We start from the raw sequence: 19,636 nt of genomic DNA, 5'->3' as shown, positions 1-19,636 counted from the left end.
CTACCCCTAAAACTTTTGGGATCCCTTCCCTGCCCCACGGCACCCCTAATTGGAACTAACTGTGCCGTACAAGGGAAATCTCCCTTACTATACTGCCCATATGGGCCGAGTAAATCAGTAAGATAGGACGATTGTGTTTCCCCCTGAGCGAGGGGGCCTACCTAACGGTAGCATCTAGTGAATTCATCAACATTTAGCCCTCTGACATGAGTAAACCGACAGAGATGATAGAAAGAAGAAAGAAAAGAAAGAGTAAGAAGGGGGGAGGTGGGGAAGGGGGTCCTCATGTTAAGTGAGGAGATGTGATTATTGCATTTGCGTGCCTCTTGCATAGTTAATGGATAGAGGTGACTGAAGATTGTTTAGGAATGGTGTTGTACCTGAACACCCGGTATGAGGGAAGTACCCATATATTGGGCCCAAGGCTCCCATATTTTTTGGAATTTCGAGGATGAGTCCATCAGGATGCTGGTAAGTTTTTCTTGGGTCATGATCCAAGAGATCTTTCTTTTGACTGTGTATATTGCAGGTTTTGGTTGTTTCCAGGCTTTGGCAATTGTGATTTTTGTACCCAGCAGTATAAAGTAAATCAGCGTTTGTGATGCCTTGGTTATGCCTGGGATGCATGTGTTTAGAAGTGCTACCTCTGGGGTCCTGGGGACCTGGCAAGCCGTCACCTTGAAGATCATGGAGAAAACTTTTCTCCAGAAAGTGCGGATTTTGGGGCATTCCCACCAAATGTGGGCCATTGTGCCTAGGTGTTGACATCCTCTGAAGCACAGAGGGCTTGTTGAGGGGTATATGGCTGCTAGCCTGGTTGGGGTTAGGTACCATTTGGTAAGCAGTTTGATGCTTGCCTCCATGAGGGAGATATTTTGGATCCCTTTGAAGGATCTGGATAGTGCTGCTTGCCAAGTCTCTAGATCTCTGCTGTGTTGGAAGTCAGCCTCCCAAGCCTTCATGTATGGGGTTTTGTCCACAGGACAAGTAAGGGCTGAATATATCACCGAGATTCCCCCCCTCTGCTCCATGGCTTGTCCGCACCACAGCTCGTATGCTGTAAATTTGGGGGGAAGGGTTTTTTCCTTCCAGATGGTGTGTAGAAAATTGGTGATTTGGTAGAAACGAAAGCGTTCCGATACCGGGAGTTCCAGGTGTTTGATGCAAAATTTGAGATCGATTGGTCCAGTGGGGATGAAGAAATGTCCTATCCGGTATAGCCCTTTGTTAAGCCACCATTTAAAAGCTGAGATGTCTAGTCCAGGTGGAAAATCGGGGTTGTGAAAGAGATGTGCTAGCGGGCGACCCTTGGAGACTAGAGTCAGGACTAGTCGGAGGGAATCCCATAAGGCGCAGGAGTGGGACAGAGTCGGCGAGAGGATGGGTGGTCTGGATTTGGTCGGGCACCAAAGTATGTGATCTAGCGTATGGTTGGGGATGGCCTGTCTTTCTATATTGACCCAGTCAGGTTTTTCATATCTGGAATAAATCGTGGACAATTGTGCGAGTCTGGCTGCTAAGTAATATTTATGCAAATTTGGGAGACCTAGCCCTCTTTGCGTCTGTGGATGAATAAAGTGTTCTGGGGAATGCGATATCCTTTTTTCCCCCCAAATATATTTAATTATGTTACTCTGTAGAGATCGTAAGTGGACTTTCTTGATTGGTATAGGAAGGGAGCGAAAGAAGTAGAGAAGTCTGGGTAGGAGGGTCATTTTAATAGAATTTATCCGGCCCAGCCATGATAGCTCATGTTTTGACCATTGGACAAGGTCTGCCTCCAGTTTTTTAAAGAGAGGTGGGTAATTGTGTGTGTAAAGAGTTTCTGCTTTGGTCGTCAATGTGATACCTAGGTAGCGAATGGATGTATCGCTCCACTTGAATTTGAAGGATTGTTTGAGAGAGGAGATTGTTTGAGGAGGTAAAGAAACGTTAAGAGCTTGGGATTTAGAGAAGTTAACTTCAAGTCCTGAGATTTTGGCAAATTTCTCTAACATTAAGCAGAGATTGGGTAGTGTAGTGAGCGGGGAGGTCAGGAAGAGGAGGATGTCGTCGGCGAAAAGGCCGCATTTGTGCGTTTGTTCCCCGCAGATCACCCCTTTGATGTCCTTGTTATGTCGCACCGCGATCGCCAGTGTTTCTATCGCTATAGCAAATATGAGAGGAGACAACGGGCACCCTTGCCTGGTGCCTCTCATAATGTCTATAGGTTTGGAATAGTGTCCCTGTAAACGTATCTGGGCTCTCGGTCGAGAGTAAAGGGCATGCAGAAGGCCAAGGAAGCGATTACCAAAGCCCCACCTCTCCAATAGTGAGAATATGTAGGGCCAGGAGACCGTGTCAAAGGCCTTCTGCAGGTCCAAGGACAAAAGGAATCCTGCTTGGGTTGGTCCCCCTTCCCAGTTAGTTTGTAAGATTGATGTAATATCTATTGCCCGCCTTATTTGGTCAGGGCCCTGTCTTCCGGGTATGAATCCTACCTGATCCTTATGTATGTACTGACTAATGAAGGAAGATAATCTGTTAGGCATTATTTTTTTGAGGACTTTTAGGTCATTATTTATGAGGGAGATCGGCCTGTAGTTGCTAACGTCCTCGAGGTTCTTGTCAGGCTTGGGTATGATCGTGATCAAGGCTGTGTTAAGATGAGTGTCTAGGGGGTCTCCACTGGTCTTGGAGTTAAAGAAGAAGGTCAGGTGAGGTGCTAGAATGTGCCCAAAGGATTTATAATAGGGTATGGAGAGACCATCCGGACCCGGGGCGGACCCCTTCCTGAGGTCCTTGATGACCCCCAATACTTCCTCTTCCGTTATGGGTGATTCCATCCTTTGTTTATGGGTGTCTTTTAGGGAAGGGATAGGAAGGTCCTTCAGGAAGCTAGGGATTAAGTCAGCGGTGGATGTAGTAGGTCGTCGATACAAGGTAGAGTAAAATTATTGGAAAGCTTCTAGTATCTTGGATGGATTAGTAGTGGGGGGTTGGCCATTTATCCTGATCTTGGGTAGAGCATGAGTTTTGATAGGGGGCGAAAGTTTTGTGGCTAGTAGGGGACCTATTTTGTCAGCCTGTGTGTAGAATTTATGCTTGTTCCAGCGAATGGCCTTTTCAGCTTTGGCTGTGAGTGCTAGGTTAAGATCTAATCTGGCTTTGTCGATAAGCGAGGAGGGGGTCTTGGATGGGTCTTTTTTGTGTGAAGCTTTGAGTTTATTGTATTCTGCGTCTAACCGGAGTATGTCAGCTCTTTGTTCGTTTCATCTGCGTGGAGATCTGAATGAGTTTACCCCTGATGAAAGCCTTGTGCGCCGCCCAGAGCATTTCCGGGGATGTGTCCTCTGTTTTATTGAGTGTAAAGTACTCCTGCAGTGCTGTTTCAAGTTCCGTGACTCTGATGGGGTCAGATAGGAGCGACTCATTGAGTCTCCAGTGTCCCCTAGATCTACCCAGGGCTCCTGTTTTCAGTGTTATGGTGACAATGGAGTGATCCGATAGGGCCGATTCCCTAATTTGGGCTTTGTGTAGTGATGGGAGTAGTGAGGATGGAGTCAGGATGTGGTCGATCCGTGCGTAAGTGTTGTGAGGGGATGAATAGTGAGTGTAGTCCCGCTTGTTGGGATTAAGTTCCCTCCAGGTGTCGGATAGGCCATGTGCGTATATCGTCTTTGCGATTCTGAGACTCTCTTTGGTGGGCCGTGTGAGTTGAGACCGTGGGGGTTTAGACTTATCCAACCCCTGATCGAACTCTGCGTTCGAATCACCGCCAAGTATGATCGTTCCCTCCAATTTCTGAGCTAATGAGTGCAAGAGTGAGTCAAAGAATTTAGCTTGTCCTCTATTCGGTGCATAATAGGAGACCAAGGAATACAGATGGTCCCCCACCATGCCCTTAACCAAGAGGAACCTTCCCTCTGGGTCAGCATGCTCAGAAATTTTCACAAACTTATGGTTTTTGGAGATTAAAATTGCGACTCCCTTGGTTTTGTTGTTTGCGCTCGCTAGAAAGAACTGTGGGAAGTGTGGGTGAAGAAACTTAGGGCTATACCTGGACGGAAAATGTGTTTCTTGCAGCATAATAACGTCTAGCTTGAGGTGTTTATAATAGTCAAGGACCTTTCTCCTTTTAATTGGGGAGTTGAGTCCCTGAACATTGTATGATGCTATTTGTAATTGAGCTATGGGGCCATCAGCCATGGAGCAGCAGGAGAGAGATGCAACGTAAACAGCCCCCACCTACCCTGCGGTGTGTTGACACTTGGGTGGAGGCGTGATGATCATTGTACTCCGTCGATGGGTTATGGGTAGGTACTTCCTCGAGGGTGTGAATGTTATCTGAAAAACAAAATGCAGTTAGATGCAATGTTGTGACCGGGAGGGAGGGAAGAACAGAAAAGGATAGTAAAGGTCTCCTAGAAGAGAAAAAAAGGACACGGGGAAGGAGAAACCCCACTTGTCCTTTTGAAGAGATTCAGAAAATGTCTGGCCCATCCAGGCTCAGACAACCTAACCCCCAGAAACCGACGGGTATCTAAGGGTTAGATAGGTGCGCAAGTGGTCCGTCACAAAACCGGACGCCCTCTAAATGACATGAACTTCTAATGTAAATAATATCCTCACGTATGCATATCCTAGAATCTTGCAGCTTAACTGACTATACACTTCTCACCTCCCCTGCTTGCATGTTTCCCTCCCCCTTAACTCCCTAGTCCCCTTTCTTGTACAGCGGAGCGTCCATTGAGGGAACTATTCAGGTTATCCCTTATTGAGTGGACAAAGTACTCTCTGGAGCCATGGGGGGGTAAAACTTCCGACCTTGTGAGGTGTAGCTGCTTTGTGGACAACGTTCGCTGCGATAAACAAGGTCAGTGGGAAAAAACAATAAAAAACTAAAAAATAAGTGTACTGAAGCATCAGTAACCGGTGCCCGGGTGACCAGCGTGCCCTAGGATTGAGGCACGAGGGACCCCCACAGTCGGGGGAATTAGTCCTCTGGTCCCTGCTTCACACCCGGGATGTATTAAGTGATATCCAAGTCGGCACTGGCTTCAAGATGGGTTGTTGTCTTTGGCCTTCTTAGCTTTTCCTGTAGACCACAGAGGAGATTGGGGGCTGGTGGGGGTCTGTCTTTTGTTGGAGATGACTCCGGCATTGGTTGTGTCCATTTCAGCTTCCTGGGAGATGATTTTCAGGTGTAAAAGGAGCTTTTCTCCTTCTGGGAGGGATGAGAAAGCAAATTGTTTCCCCTTGACGGAAAACGTAACCGCGAACGGGAAGGACCACCTGTACTTTATGTCTCTTTGGGTGAGAGCAAGAAGTAGGGGTTTCAATGTTCTCCTTCTCTGGATCGTGTAGGGCGAGAGATCCGCAAAAATCTGCACTTGGTGACCCATGCACATGACTGTGTGAGCGGTCCTGGCCTGTCTCATCACTTCCTCCTTCACTGTGTAGTGATGGGGTTTGGCAATAACATCTCTTGGGGTACCATCTTTTCTGGGGGGCCCCAAGGCTCTGTGGGCCCTGTCCAGCTCTAGGCGGTGAGATGGGATGGTGGGGATCAGCTGTTTAATTAGGTCTTGTACTGCTTCAGGTATATTTTGAATCGTTTCAGGTAAGCCACGGATTCTGATATTGTATCGTCTTGACCTATTCTCGAGTTCGTCAATACGTGCCATGGCTATGTCGAGTTGGTCTTGCACTGTACAGATGTGCTGGGAGTTTTGGTTAGTGATAGCTATAGTTTCTTCAACTTTGTGTTCGATCGTGTCGATCCAGACTCCCAGATTGATAAAATCAGCCTTGAGATCCCCTGTGATTCTAGCTGCCGTTTGTGCTAGCCCCTTGTCCAGGAGATCAGAGAATCTATGGAAGAGGGCATCCATTTGAAGGGCCTGGTCTCTGGCCTGGAAATCTTGAGGAGAGAGGCCTGTGTGGCCTGTGGAGATTCCCTGGGAGACAGAGAGTATTCCTTCAGAGGGCGGTCTATGGGGGATTCAGTGGAAGCTGGCGAGGGGGTGAGGATAGGTGGGTATCCCGGTTGCCTTCCTGGAGTGAGGTGCAGGGGGAAGTGGGGTTGCTCTGACCTGTAGTCCGCCTGACTGGAGAAGCTGTGATCCTGTGTCTGTGGCTTTGCCTGTGCTGCGGTGGCCATCTTGGACGTCCCGGACGTTTCTGCTTCTGCCAATTGTGGCCACAGGTTGCGTTTGACCGGTGCCCCTGTCATATGGGGGTGTAGCCAGGACCTCGTATTATGTCTCCCCTTGTTTTGGGGTCCGTCAGTGCGCTGAGGAAGGCGTGATGGGTGCCGTCGTTTCGTGAGGGAGCGGAGCTCTAGGCAATCGCGGCCATTTTGCGAGCTCCGCGCATGCGCCTTCTTCATTTTGTTTTGAACATCATTGATGTTTTGCTTGATGTTTTCCATGTCCCTATTACACCCCATGATCTCCCCGATCACGATCTGGGCACTTCCACTGGTGAAATGACCTGGATCCACAACATCACGATCACCTAAAAATATAGAAACAAAAACACACCATGTATTATAAATATGCCGGCATCCATCTCTTACCTGAGCCTGTGGTCGCAGACACTCACCTGTTATGGTGACAATGGTGTTATGGTGACAATTTCCACCACGTCTCCTTCCTTCTCCTCCTGTTGGCTTTGAGGGATTTCCACTTCTTCATGAGGTGGGGGGTCTGTTGTCTCCTCAGATGAGTGGTGTCCTCCGAGTCTTTTCTCCCCTATGTTAAAAAAAATAGTTATACTTAGCACACAGGTATTTGATGACAGAAATAGTAATATGAAACATTGCTTAGAAGTGGGTTACAATTGTCTATTTTGGCAGAGTTCCAAGATGAAGAAATATTTTTGTCACTTTGTCAAGCTTGAACACTTACCTGTTTTGTACAAGCTTCACAGATGGAGACACCGCTATAGTATCCACTGGAGCACCTGTGTGGGCCCCCTAAAAAAGAGTGTTCTGGTGTCCCGCACTAGTGCTACAGCATCCAGTTGTGTAAACAGCTGCTGAGTGTCCTCTCCTTACACAGAATCTAGTTTGCATTTCATTCTAGTTCCCAAACCATCTAGACACCAACATTTATTTAACAGAAGTATGCCTGAAAAAATGTTTTGAACTGCATCTGGACAAAACATGGTGTTTTCTAGGCCGAACGAACGAATAATGTGCCCATGAACATGAAAGTTGGCATTTTAAACTATACAACAGTTAAGAAAAGCACATGGAGCAGCACGAATGTAATAAAAATAAATAGGAACACAGGACAACTATTTACTTTTTTGGAGCACTCTCTTGATCCTTCTATACTGATCGTGCTCCCTTAATTTGAGGTCCGACCCCCGCTTCCGGAGTTGATCCTTGGATCGCCGTACCCCAAAATTATGGTGCAGACTCTTCACAACTTTCGCCATTATCTTGGTCTTTCTGACATTGGGGTTGGGGTAAGGTCCATACTTCCCGTCATAGTCGGCCCTTTTCAGGATGTCGACCATCTCCAACATCTCCCCAAAGGACATATTTGATGCCTTAAATCATCTCCTCCGGGATCGTGACGTTTCTGGCTCCGGGCTTTTCTCTTCCTCCTCCTCATTGCTGTAATTAGCACGCACCTGCTCTGTCTCCGCCATGTGCTCTTCCCCCACTGCGCTGAAAGAGAAGGGGCGGGGAATAGACTAGAAAGAACGTCAGGGGTGGGCGGAGTTTCACACATGCGCAGTGTATATAAAGCGTAACACGCGTGCGTAGTACGTATGATCTGTGAGCAGAAGAAGGAGTATCAGAGGCGCCAATCATGATAACGAAGGTAAGATTTAAAATTGGGCCTATACTGCTTCTAGATTGAGGCCTGTATTGGGACAAGATTAGGAGAATTTAGCCTGACATTAGGGTTTGTCTTGTGTTGTGTCTTGCAGAGAAAATGGATATCTTGAAGGATCGGGAGTTTCTCAGCATATTCATTGATATGTTCAGGGAGCTGCCCTGTCTGTGGTAGGTAAACCACCCTGATTATAAGAACCAAACAAAGAGGAAGGCAGCGCTGGATAATTTGCTGCAATTTGTGAAGCCGGTGATCCCCACAGCAGACATCACCTATTTGAAGGCCCTAATTGGTGACATGAGGAGCACTTATCTTAGGGAGCGCAAGAAGGTCCAGAATTCCCAGAGATCAGGATCTGCAGATGACAATTATGTCCCCAGGATGTGGTACTATGACAGACTGCATTTTCTGGCAAGTCAGACTGAACCCAGGCCAGCACTCTCCACTCTTCCTTCCATGCTTCCTTCCACCTCAGCTGAGGCTTTTGACTCCCAACCTGGGCCTTCTAGGCAGCAACATGTGGAGGAGCCCAGCTTGAGCCAGGTATAGCATTCTTCTAAATATTTCTGGTTGTCCAATTAATGATGTTAAATAGATGTTAGTTTGGAGTACTAATTTCTGATTGTGATTGATGAACCAAAAACTAAAACGATGTCCCTTTTTCATACACAGGGAAGTCTCAGCCAGGAGGTGGCCGGGCCAAGTAGCCTGCCCGATATCCAGGTCCCTCCCCTCCGCCTTCAAAGAAAAAGTGTCAGGAAGAGGAGTAACCTGGAGGAGGCCGCAATTGGCCTATTTTGAAAGGCTACTGAGGCCCTCAGAACACCCCACAGTGTGGAAGAGAACTTTGATGACCTAACTGCCTGCAAATTGCTGCAAATGGAGGAGGGCCAACGCCTCTTATGTGAGTTTGTCATTTTAGAAGCTCTACATAAGGGGTTGAGGGGCCAACTAACATGCGAAAGCCACATTTGTGAGCTCACCCATGGTCCTCCTCCTCCAGGTCCTCCTCCTCCTCCAGGTCCTACTACTCCTCCTGCCACACCTCCAACGCCAGAGCCACAGCCGGGAAGGAAGCGTGTAAGGAAGACCAGAGAGTGATGACCTGGGTTCAGTCTGGTCTGACAAAAGATGCAGGCTCTTGTATGACCACAGCCTGGGAACATACATGTCATCTGCTGCTGTTCATGATCTCTTGGACTTCTGGACCAGATTGTACTCAGAGCGTTATTTTTCTTTTTTTGGGACTGTTGTGTCTCCACATTATTATTGCCGCTTTGGGAACAAATACCGCTGCATCTCACTGTTGGATCAGTGTTTCATGGTGTTGGATTGGGGACCCCCACAGCTGCATTGGAATGTGCCTTCATCTCTCATTGGATATAGACGTTTCTGACCTCCTATAATAAGAGGTCCACCTGATCCGGTAAGCGCATCTGTTTGTCTGTGGTGGAGGATATTGTCACCGACTTACCAGTGGAGAATTTATTTCCTTTTCCATCATGAGGGAACTTGCCATTCTTCATTTTGGACATCTGAGTCCCTATATTTTGAAATGGACTTTTTTCCTCATATTATTGCGCTGCACTAACATTGTTTTATTGATTGTTTATAGGCTTTGTGATTACCTATAGTGTTCAGCTTGCATCCATTCATTTCACCTATTTGTTTGCACTGATTTCTTCCTGTTTATACACATCCATCATCTGTTTTATCACATTTCTTTCAGCAGCATTCATGGAAGTTTTTTCCTTTTTAGAACAAAGAGAGGTTAGACCCAATGAAGTCTTTTCTAACACCCAGTCTGTTAATACGTCAGATGATTTATCTACCAGCTTTAGAAAATTGGGATACCTATTTGAAAAAAAGGATTAAAGCATGGTGGGACATTGCATCCTTTGAACAGTACACAAAATGCAAATTAGTACTCAGAAGACTCAGGTGGGATCTCCCTCCTAACGATGGGCTTACTGATGATGAGTCTATACAAGAATGGTATGAGTTTTTCAACAATAGAGGGCAGGAACTAATTGATTTCCTGCTAGTTAGAAAACAGAAGAAAATGACATTGTTAGATAAACAAATTACAGATTTAAAAAACACAAAAGAAACCCTTACAAAATTCCCCAGATTTTTCTAAGCTATCTGGAGAATTAAAAAATAAAATGGTTAAATGGGATAAGGAGGTACAAGAGAAGAAAAGAAATACATACATCAGAGATTCTGGCGATTTTTCTAAGGGAGAAGTTTTCAAGTGCCAATCTAGATTGCAGGTCCCAGATTCTACACTTACTATTCCCACTCTACCTATGTCCAACCAACCACTTCTAGCTATCCCGGTAATATATTCCCAACCATCTCACTCCCAACTATCTAGTCCCCCCCTCTGACAAGGAGAGTGGATTGGTTATCATGAGCAAATCTTACTATAAAGGGGAAATGGACTGTTTATTATCATCATTATCCACCCTCTCAGGATCAAGGACATAGAAGCCATACAAACTCCAATAATAAAGGGAGAGGTCATCCTTCCAGGGGTGGTAAAGATAGGGGGAGCTATCATCATTATCCACCCTCTCAGGATCAAGGACATAGAGGAGACAACTGGGATCCCCATGCTCCTCCAGAGGTAGGAACCCTAGTAATATGTCCAATAGGGGCCACTATTGATATAATGAACATGATTCATATTATGGAGACAGTGACCATCAGTATGATAGAGCTCCAAAACCCATGTATAATAGGGTTACCCCTCTCTTTAAAGGTGATACACATCAAGGGAGCATTTTTTTTAGGGAACCCCCAGCCCAATTGGCAAGGATTGTGGGGCCACACACCAATGGAAACAGACAAGGGGGCAAACGAAGGCAAAGAGAGGGAGAAGAGCTGGACGAAAAACAAAAAAGGCAAAAGTCCCATTAGGAATTGACATTTACAACATTAGTAGTATTGACTTATCTGAGGATGAAATAAGGGTCCTCGATAAGGGTCTCAAGTTCGCACCTGCACATAATTTCAGTAAATTCCAGACTTACATCAGTTTACAGAAGTTTGTGAGGACTTTGAATATTAAGAGATACTTTCTCTCTAAACCTGGTGAAAGATCTGCTCTCACAGGTTCTGGAGTCACTTCTGGTACTCACTAAAATCTGTCCAACAAGTCAGTTTTCAATCCCCCTAAGAATAACCATAAACATATAGAAGTCTTCAAAAATATGGTTATTAGCGATTTGGAGGAAATGAAAATTAACAAAGTAGGGGATCCGTCATATCTTAAAAAAGGAATCAGCACACTGGAAAAGAATAAAGATGTGGTCATTCCCCCCCTCTGACAAGGAGAGTGGATTGGTTATCATGAGCAAATCTTACTATAAAGGGGAAATGGACTGTTTATTATCAGATAGGAATACATATCAAGTTTTGGGCAATGATCCTGTCCTTCGGTTTAAAAACAAATTACAATCATTGATTTCCTTAGGTAAAGCACAGGGAGTTCTTAATAAAAAGGAAGCACTGTACTTAGACCCTAGTGCCTGTAGAAGACCGATAGTGTATTTTTTACCTAAGATACATAAGGATCTTCAGTCCCCCCCCCCCAGGCAGGCCCATCATGAACGGTATTGACTCCATATCAGCACGATTGGGTCAGTACATAGATTATTTTTTTAAACCCCTAGTATCTACCACTACAGCGTATTTGAAAGATACTAAACACATTATTCAGATTGTGGAACGTATCCCCTGTAAGGAGAACAGCCTGTTGGTGACAGCTGATGTCAGCTCCCTATATACCATAATAGGCCACCAAGATGCTTTAAATTCTGTACAGTGGGCTCTGGACAGATCTGACTTACCTTCCCAGCTTAAGGATTTCCTTCTGAAATCTTTAGAATTCTGCCTTGCCAGAAACTATTTATGGTACGACGGGAAATTCTTTTTGCAAATGCTGGGAGTTGCTATGGGCGCTTGATTTGCGCCAAGTGTAGCGAATATTTTTATGGCATTTTGGGAGGAGGATTTTGTCTTTGGTAGCATAAAGATATATTGATGATCTGTTTATGATATGGGAGGGGGATCTCATTAGTCTCCAACGTTTTATGTCCAAGCTCAATGCTAACACTAAGAACATCCATCTATCAAGGAATGCTGATGCCCCAATCGTAGCCTTTCTTGATTTAGAAATTTTCAAACAGGGATGCTCTTTCAAGACTGGGATTTTTTTCAAGCCGACTGACAGAAACGGGTACATACCCCTAGATTGCTGTCACCATCACTCTTGGCTATACAACATTCCAAGAGGACAGTTTATTCGCCTTCGGCATAACTGTACTCTTGATTCTGATTACCACTTACAAGCTAATGTATTAGATGAAAGGTTTTTCCTTTCAATTCTGGGGTTTGGAAAAAGTTACCAAAAACTGAAGAGGGGGTAATTATATAAGGCAGTAGAGTCAGCGGGAATCCATGTGGATCCATGAAACCCGGGTTGCGGTCCCTAGGGGGTTAAACATATAGTGGAGGAAATTTTGAATGTTGGCAACATGGATTGAACCACTTTGGTGGCTGATACAGACAGAAGTAATAAAATAAGAGACAATTTTGAGTATAGAATCATCCTAGATTTTAACATTCAACACAAAAAGTTTGAAAAGATCATTTTGAGACATTGGGACATTTTGAAAAAAGATAATATTTTGGGCTCAGTCTTACCAGCTCGTCCTAGATTTATCTACAGGAGACCACCAACCGTGAGGGATATGTTAGGCCCAAGTGTGGTGGATCCTCCTGTGATAAAAGAAAACAGAATTTTTAGTTTTATGTCCGGGTTTTATGCATGTTGGAAATGCCCAGCATGTAAGCAATGTAAACACAACCTCAAAAAAAGGAAGGAATTTATTGCCCCCGCCACCAATAGAACTTACCAGATAAAAAACCTAATCACGTGTGATACCGTGGGGGTGGTATATATGCTGCAATGTGATTGCGGACTCCAGTATGTGGGGAGAACTTCTAGACCTATGGGGGTCCGCATAGCAGAACATGTAAATAATATTAAAAGAGGTGTGAAAACACATAACGTGTCTAAACATTTCAGGATTTTCCATAACAGGGATCCGAGAAGCTTACAATTCTGGGGTTTGGAAAAAGTTACCAAACACTGAAGAGGGGGTAATTATATAAGGCAGCTGAGTCAGCGGGAATCCCTGTGGATCCATGAAACCCGGGTTGCGGTCCCTAGGGGGTTAAATGTTGAGTTTGATCTCAACTGCTTTATATCAGACAAATAAGATCAGATAGGTTTTTCGCTCATTCTTTTCTTTTTCCCTTCTCTTATGTGTACACTGGATTTTGATATAGTTATTGTATAGAGATGGCCGCAGGTACATAATATGAATTTTTTAATCTGCTTCACTGTCTAATGATCCGTTTGGTTCCTTGGGGTTAGTGGGGATTGATTTTTTATGTTTTTATGAAATTTTTCCTATTAGCTAGTGTCCCTGTTGGGTAATGTTGGCGTTTTTATGTGCAGTTTAAGGCTTCTGGGTGACTCCACCCTCGCTGACGAAATCCTATTGGACGTAACACCACGTACAGGGAAGGAGCTTTTACTATGCACATTACCAGATGCCATCTCTCAGCTGTTTGCTAAAACAGGCCTTTTTATCCATTGAAACTTTTCATTTATATTTTTATTGCGTGCGCTTGTTAGCGCCATATTTTATGCTTTTTACTTAATTGAATAAACCTACGGAGTACACTTAGAGCGTTTATTTCTTTTTTTGGGACCGTTGTGTCTCCACATTATTATTGCCGCTTTGGGAACCAATACCGCTGCATCTCACTGCTGGATCAGTGTTTCATGGTGTTGGATTGGGGACCTCCACAGCTGCATTGGAGTGTGCCTTCATCTCTCAGTGGATATGTGCGTTTCTGACCTCCTATAATAAGAGGTCCACCTGATCCGGTAAGCGCATCTGTTTGTCTGTGGTGGAGGATATTGTCACCGACTTACCACTGGAGAATTTATTTCCTTTTCCATCATGAGGGAACTTGCCATTCTTCATTTTGGACATCTGAGCCCCTATATTTTGAAATGGACTTTTTTCCTCATATTATTGCGCTGCACTAACATTGTTTTTTTGATTGTTTATAGGCTTTGTGATTACCTATAGTGTTCAGCTTGCATCCATTCATTGCACCTATTTGTTTGCGTGGATTGCTTCCTGTTTATACATATCTCTTCTCTAGACAGGGAGGACTGGGATGACTGGAGCAAGGCCCTAAGCTTGCTGTTTCTCCAAAATTGATTCAAGTTAAGTTCCTTCACCTGCTGTACTATACACCCTCCAGGCTTCATAGAATGTTCTCAAATCGGGACCCCCTTTCCCTGTTGTAGACTTCAACCAGGATCCTACTTACATATGTTTTGCGAGTGCCCCTCTCTTGTGACGTACTGGGCAAACAGGGGTAGATGTGTAGTTTCCCCATTTTGCCGTGAATCACAATACACAGAAAGTACAAAAACACACCAAAGAACATGATGAGTAGGGATGAGCTTCGAGTTTGAGTCAAATGTAAGTTTGACTCAAACATCAGCCGTTCTCCTGTTCGTCTAATTGAGAACATTATGGGCCGTTCGCGCCAAATTCGAGTGGTGCGTCACGGCAAATAATTCACTGCGCCATCACAGTGCATTGTTGGCTGATGATTGGCCAAGCATGCACTATGACCCACATGCTTTGGCCAATCACAGCGTGGTAAGAATGGAGAGCCATAATTGGCCACAGGCAGGGTGGCTTTGGCCAATTATGGCTCAGGGGATTTAGTACACGCCCCGCACTATATAAGGCCGCCTGGAAGTCGGCCTTATGTAGTGTGTTCCTGCGTGTTGAGAGAGAGATAGAGAGAGAGAGACAGTGTCATTTCATTTGAGTTAGAGTAGGCAGGCGAGTCAGTTAGCTGCAGTCAGTGTATTGTGTGTATATATATATATATATATATATATATATATATATATATATATATATATGAATCCCAGGTGTTGTGTATATATATATATATATATATATATATATATATATATATATATACACTGTATTCAGTTTAGCTGGATCTGTTCCTGTTATTCTCTTCCTAATATACTTACAGGCAGGCAGCTGCAGTATTTTCTGTCAGTGTACTGCATCCTGTGCAGTGTGCAACTAAAGCTAACTACAGACAATTGCTGGTGTTCTCTTTCTAATAATACCTCAGGCAGGCAGCTGCAGTATTTTCAGTCAGTGTACTGTATCCTGTGCACAGTGTGCAACTAAAGCTAACTACAGACAATTGCTGGTGTTCTCTTTCTAATAATACTACAGGCAGGCAGGCGATTCAGCTAGCTGCAGTATAATCAGTGTATATATATATATATATATATATATATATATATATATATATATATATATATATACATCCCAGCTTTGTGCAGCTACATCTCACTGCAGGCCATTTCTTGTGTACCTATTGCAATACATCAAAGACAGTATGTCTGGAAGGCCAACAAGGAGAGGCAGACAGTCACAGGCCAATAAAAGAGGGCAAGCAGGCTCTGTGTCTAGAGGCAACAGTGCTGGTCGTGGACACGGTGCATTCTCATCAGCACGTGGCCGTGGGGCATGCTTGTCCTTTTTTTCGGCAGCTGCCCGTATTGAGCCACAACATGTCAAAGAGTTGGTAGAGTGGATGACCAAGCCATCCTCATCCTCCTCATCCTCTGTCACCCAGGCTACCTTGGCTGCCAATGCAGGTGCCAAAGCGGCCTATTCCTTGGACTCAAGGTCATCATCAGTTACTCCTTCCCTAGCCCCACCGGAGGAGTCCCCCGAACTGTTCGACCACAATGTCGGGTACATGCTGCAGGAGGATGCGCAGCGTTTTGAAGGCTCCGATGATGGTACCCAGCTTGAGGAAGGCAGTAACGTGAGCCCAGAGAGAGGGGTTGCCCAAGAAGGACAACAAACTGGCAGTCATGTTCCTCCAGCTGCAGCATACTGCCAGGTTTGCTCCAGTGACGAGGAGGGAGGGGATGATGAGCTCACTGACTCTATGTGGGTGCCTGATAGGAGAGAGGAGGAGAAGGCAGAGGAGGACGAGGCATATCTCCAATGAGGCAGGATGCCTTCCAGGGGTCAGCTTAAGGGCAGCCAACCGACTGCATCACACCGCAGAGCTCCGCAAGTGTAGGGCACCCGTGACCCCGCGTTATTCCAAAAGTTCTTCAGTGTGGGCCTTTTTTGAAAGGTGTGCAGCAGATCACACCATTGCTATTTGCAACATATGTCTGAAGCGTATCAAGCGTGGACTAGACAGCAAGCACTTGGGCACCACATGCTTAATCAGACATATGTCAAGCTCCCATGCAACACTACCTAAAAGACCCACACCAAAGAACAAGGTGGACCTCTCCTTGCTCCTCCTCATCAGCTGGGATCTCTAACCCCACTATACCTTCAATCCTCTCAGAAACCTGCACTGAGAGGAATGAAGGTGTAGAATTAGGTGTGCAACTGCCAAGTACTTGCGTGAAATCTGCTATAGGTACACCAACGTCCGATTCTAGCAGGCAGATTTCCCTACCCCAGTTGCTCCACTGGTGAAAGAAGTTCGCTCCCAGCCATCCAAATGCCCAGCATTTGAATGCTAGCTTGGCTAAATTGCTAGCACTTCAACTGCTGCCTTTTCAGTTGGTAGACTCTGCCCCCTTCCGTGAGTTTGTGGAATGTGCAGTACCTCAGTGGCAGGTTCCTAAATGCAACTTTTTTTCACGGAAGGCGATTCTGGTTCTCTACCAGCATGTGGAAGGCAATGTCCATGCCTCGCTGGATAGGGCAGTCAGCGGTAAGGTGCATATTACCGCTGACTCATGGTCCAGCAGGCATGGACAGGGACATTACCTATCTTTCACCGTGCACTGGGTGATTCTTCTGGCAGCTGGGAAGGATGCAGGACAGGGTGCAGTAGTGTTGGAGGTTGTTCCACCACCATGCCTCCAAAATTCTACTAGTGGTGATTCTGCCACACCTCTCTCCTCCACCCCCTCCTCTTCTTCCTCCTCCATGGCCTCTTCCTGTGCTGATTATAGAACGGGGAGGACACATAATGAGAGAAGATTTAGATGCTGCACACCCTGTGTAATAATAATCAAAGGGTGACAATGATAGTATAAATATGAGCTTGGGTACAGGAGATAACACAAGTGAAACTAGGCACAATAATATACAATGTTCAAGCGCTAAAATAGGATATTAAACCTGATGCGTTTCGACCCCACCTGGTCTTCTTCAGAGGATTCTGGGCGCCCGGGCCCAGCAGAGGGAAGAGGAGGAGAGAAGGCGCAGAGCAAACAGTGTGTCAAAAACATATGAGATATTATGCATCTGGCTCAATTCAAATGGTGCCCCATGCCCAATTATCAATAAATTACAATAACTCATAAATCACATTATATATACGAAAATAATTGAAAGCTGTGGGCTGTTGAGGTACAATTAAGGTATCCACAGACTACCTCCACTAGATTTCATGAATGTAAATAGTCCAGATCATCTGAGTTGTCTGTTTAACAGAATAAGAGTGCTCACCAATGTGCATTGTCAAATGTTTAAATGCACCAAAAAGGGGGCAGGTCTCTTTTCTAGTACTATAGTAAGTTAGTGGAACAGGGAGGAAACAGATAATTCTATTTAATGCCCCCTGTTCGGAAGTAATATTACTGCATTGGGATAACCAGTCCTTGCTGGAGGAGGGGAGGTGGGGGTGGCTCGCATGTACCTGTAGCTCAATTAGGCAACCAACCAGCGGCCAGCCTTCCACATTCAATGATGAAACACTGGGGGGTTCCTCAGCCGATCCCTACTGTTCCATCAGGATGGCTAAACTGACTAACAGTCTGGAGACAGGTAATTATAAGTACCCTTATACTTTGACGAGTCGGACCCAATGGGGCACATCCCGCACTGTAGGTCTCCACATCATTTTATTACACATCCTTGGTAATCATACTATTTTGGGCATTTTAGATTTGATCCCATCTGCTTATATAATCTATCCTACCATTGTGGAACTCCAACATTGTGATTTTTTTTTTCCTTTGCTGGCCTACTTCTCTTCTTCTTTTGATTACACAAACATAATATTCACTTTTTATGCTTGTTGGCGCTAGTACACGATCACTGATGTGTTGTAATATGTTGGCCGATTTATGTATAATGTTGTATTGGAGTGCCATGTTGACCAGAAATTCAGTTGAGTTGTCCAAGCCAACTGAATTTTAACATATCAAGGGGACAGCTGAAGACCCTTTGATGTGTTAATCTTATGCAAGTCTACCTAGGTGTGTGAGGTATGGCCTGTTAACCTAATTGAACATTTCAAAGGGTACATTTTTTAAAGGACCATAGAAGAAGTATTTATTGATGGTAATTAGAATTGAGGGGGTAACAATTAGATCAAAGAGTATTTTGGGTTGACCTAGCAGAAACTCCCTCCTAGTGTACTAATATTTCAGGGGGGACTATTCAAGCTGGCAGTCAGTCCTGTCTGTGTGTGACTATGAAGGTGCAAATCTAGGAAAAATGTGACTCTAAATTATATTTACTCTGTCGGATTTTTGTCATCTGTGGACTTTGGACCTTGTTCTGTGTTGGAAGTCAATAAAGTGCATTTCTCTTGAAGAATTGGGTTGCTGCGGAAGAGTACTTACATCATTATAATAACTACTAATTAATTATCTACACCACTATAGATCATATCACTACATTATATTATAATATATCGTACCACCACCCAATATAATATTATATCACTATATGATGCATTTCACACCTTTTTCCATTATTCACTCTCTCACGTTTTGGGTTGTTTTTCTTGTTTCTTGTTGCATTTTTGGCCCTCGTCTTGGCCCTGTTTACTGTATTCACACAATTTTCACACTTTTCCCAATTCTTGGGTTCCCCTCCTACCTACACTTTCATTCCCGCATTTGCACCCTCTCACACATCACTGTTTTTTCACACATCACTGTTTTTTCACCTTTCAACATTTCCTCAGTTTTTCAACATCCTTCTTTGGGGCTCTTTCTTTCTGGCTCCTTTCTTCCCTTTCCCCATTCTTCCTTCCCTCCCTCCACCCATCCCTTTTTCCTCCTTCCTGCCACTCTTTCCTACCCCCTCTTTTTTTTCCCCCTCCTTTCCGTCCCTCCCCCATATCCCTCACGTGTCTGGGTCCTTTCTTTCCTTCCCCGTTCTATTCCCCCTATTTCTTTATTTCTTTTTCCATGATTCTATACTCTATACTAGACACGCATGAGCGATTGGCTCCCTCTGTTGGTGTGCCGGCCGGGGACCTCTGCTGGGACTGAGTGGGGGAGACTTTGGAGAATTTTAGGCTCAGGAGAATTCGATTAACACGATGTGATTGGTAACTATACCGATAAATGTATACCTATTTTATTTTATTTTATTTTATTTTATGGTTATATCCATGAATCTGAATAAATGCAAATTTCTCTACAGCGCCCGAATCCTCTGAAGAAGACCCGGTGGGGTTGAAACGCGTCAGTTTAATATACTATTTTAGCGTTTGAACATTGTATATTATTGTGCCTAGTTTCACTTGTGTTATCTCCTGTACCACAGCTCCTATTTATACTATCATTATCACCCTTTGAGATTATGCTATTAATAAAGTCCATTAATTTTTAAACCACATGTTATCATCTTTTTACGCTTCAGCTGCCTAGAAAACCCCACATGGGGGACATT

This window comes from Aquarana catesbeiana, linkage group LG06 (assembly GCF_042186555.1).
Source record: "Aquarana catesbeiana isolate 2022-GZ linkage group LG06, ASM4218655v1, whole genome shotgun sequence".
NCBI classification, from domain to species: domain Eukaryota; kingdom Metazoa; phylum Chordata; class Amphibia; order Anura; family Ranidae; genus Aquarana; species Aquarana catesbeiana.
This window is presented reverse-complemented; position numbering follows the sequence as displayed.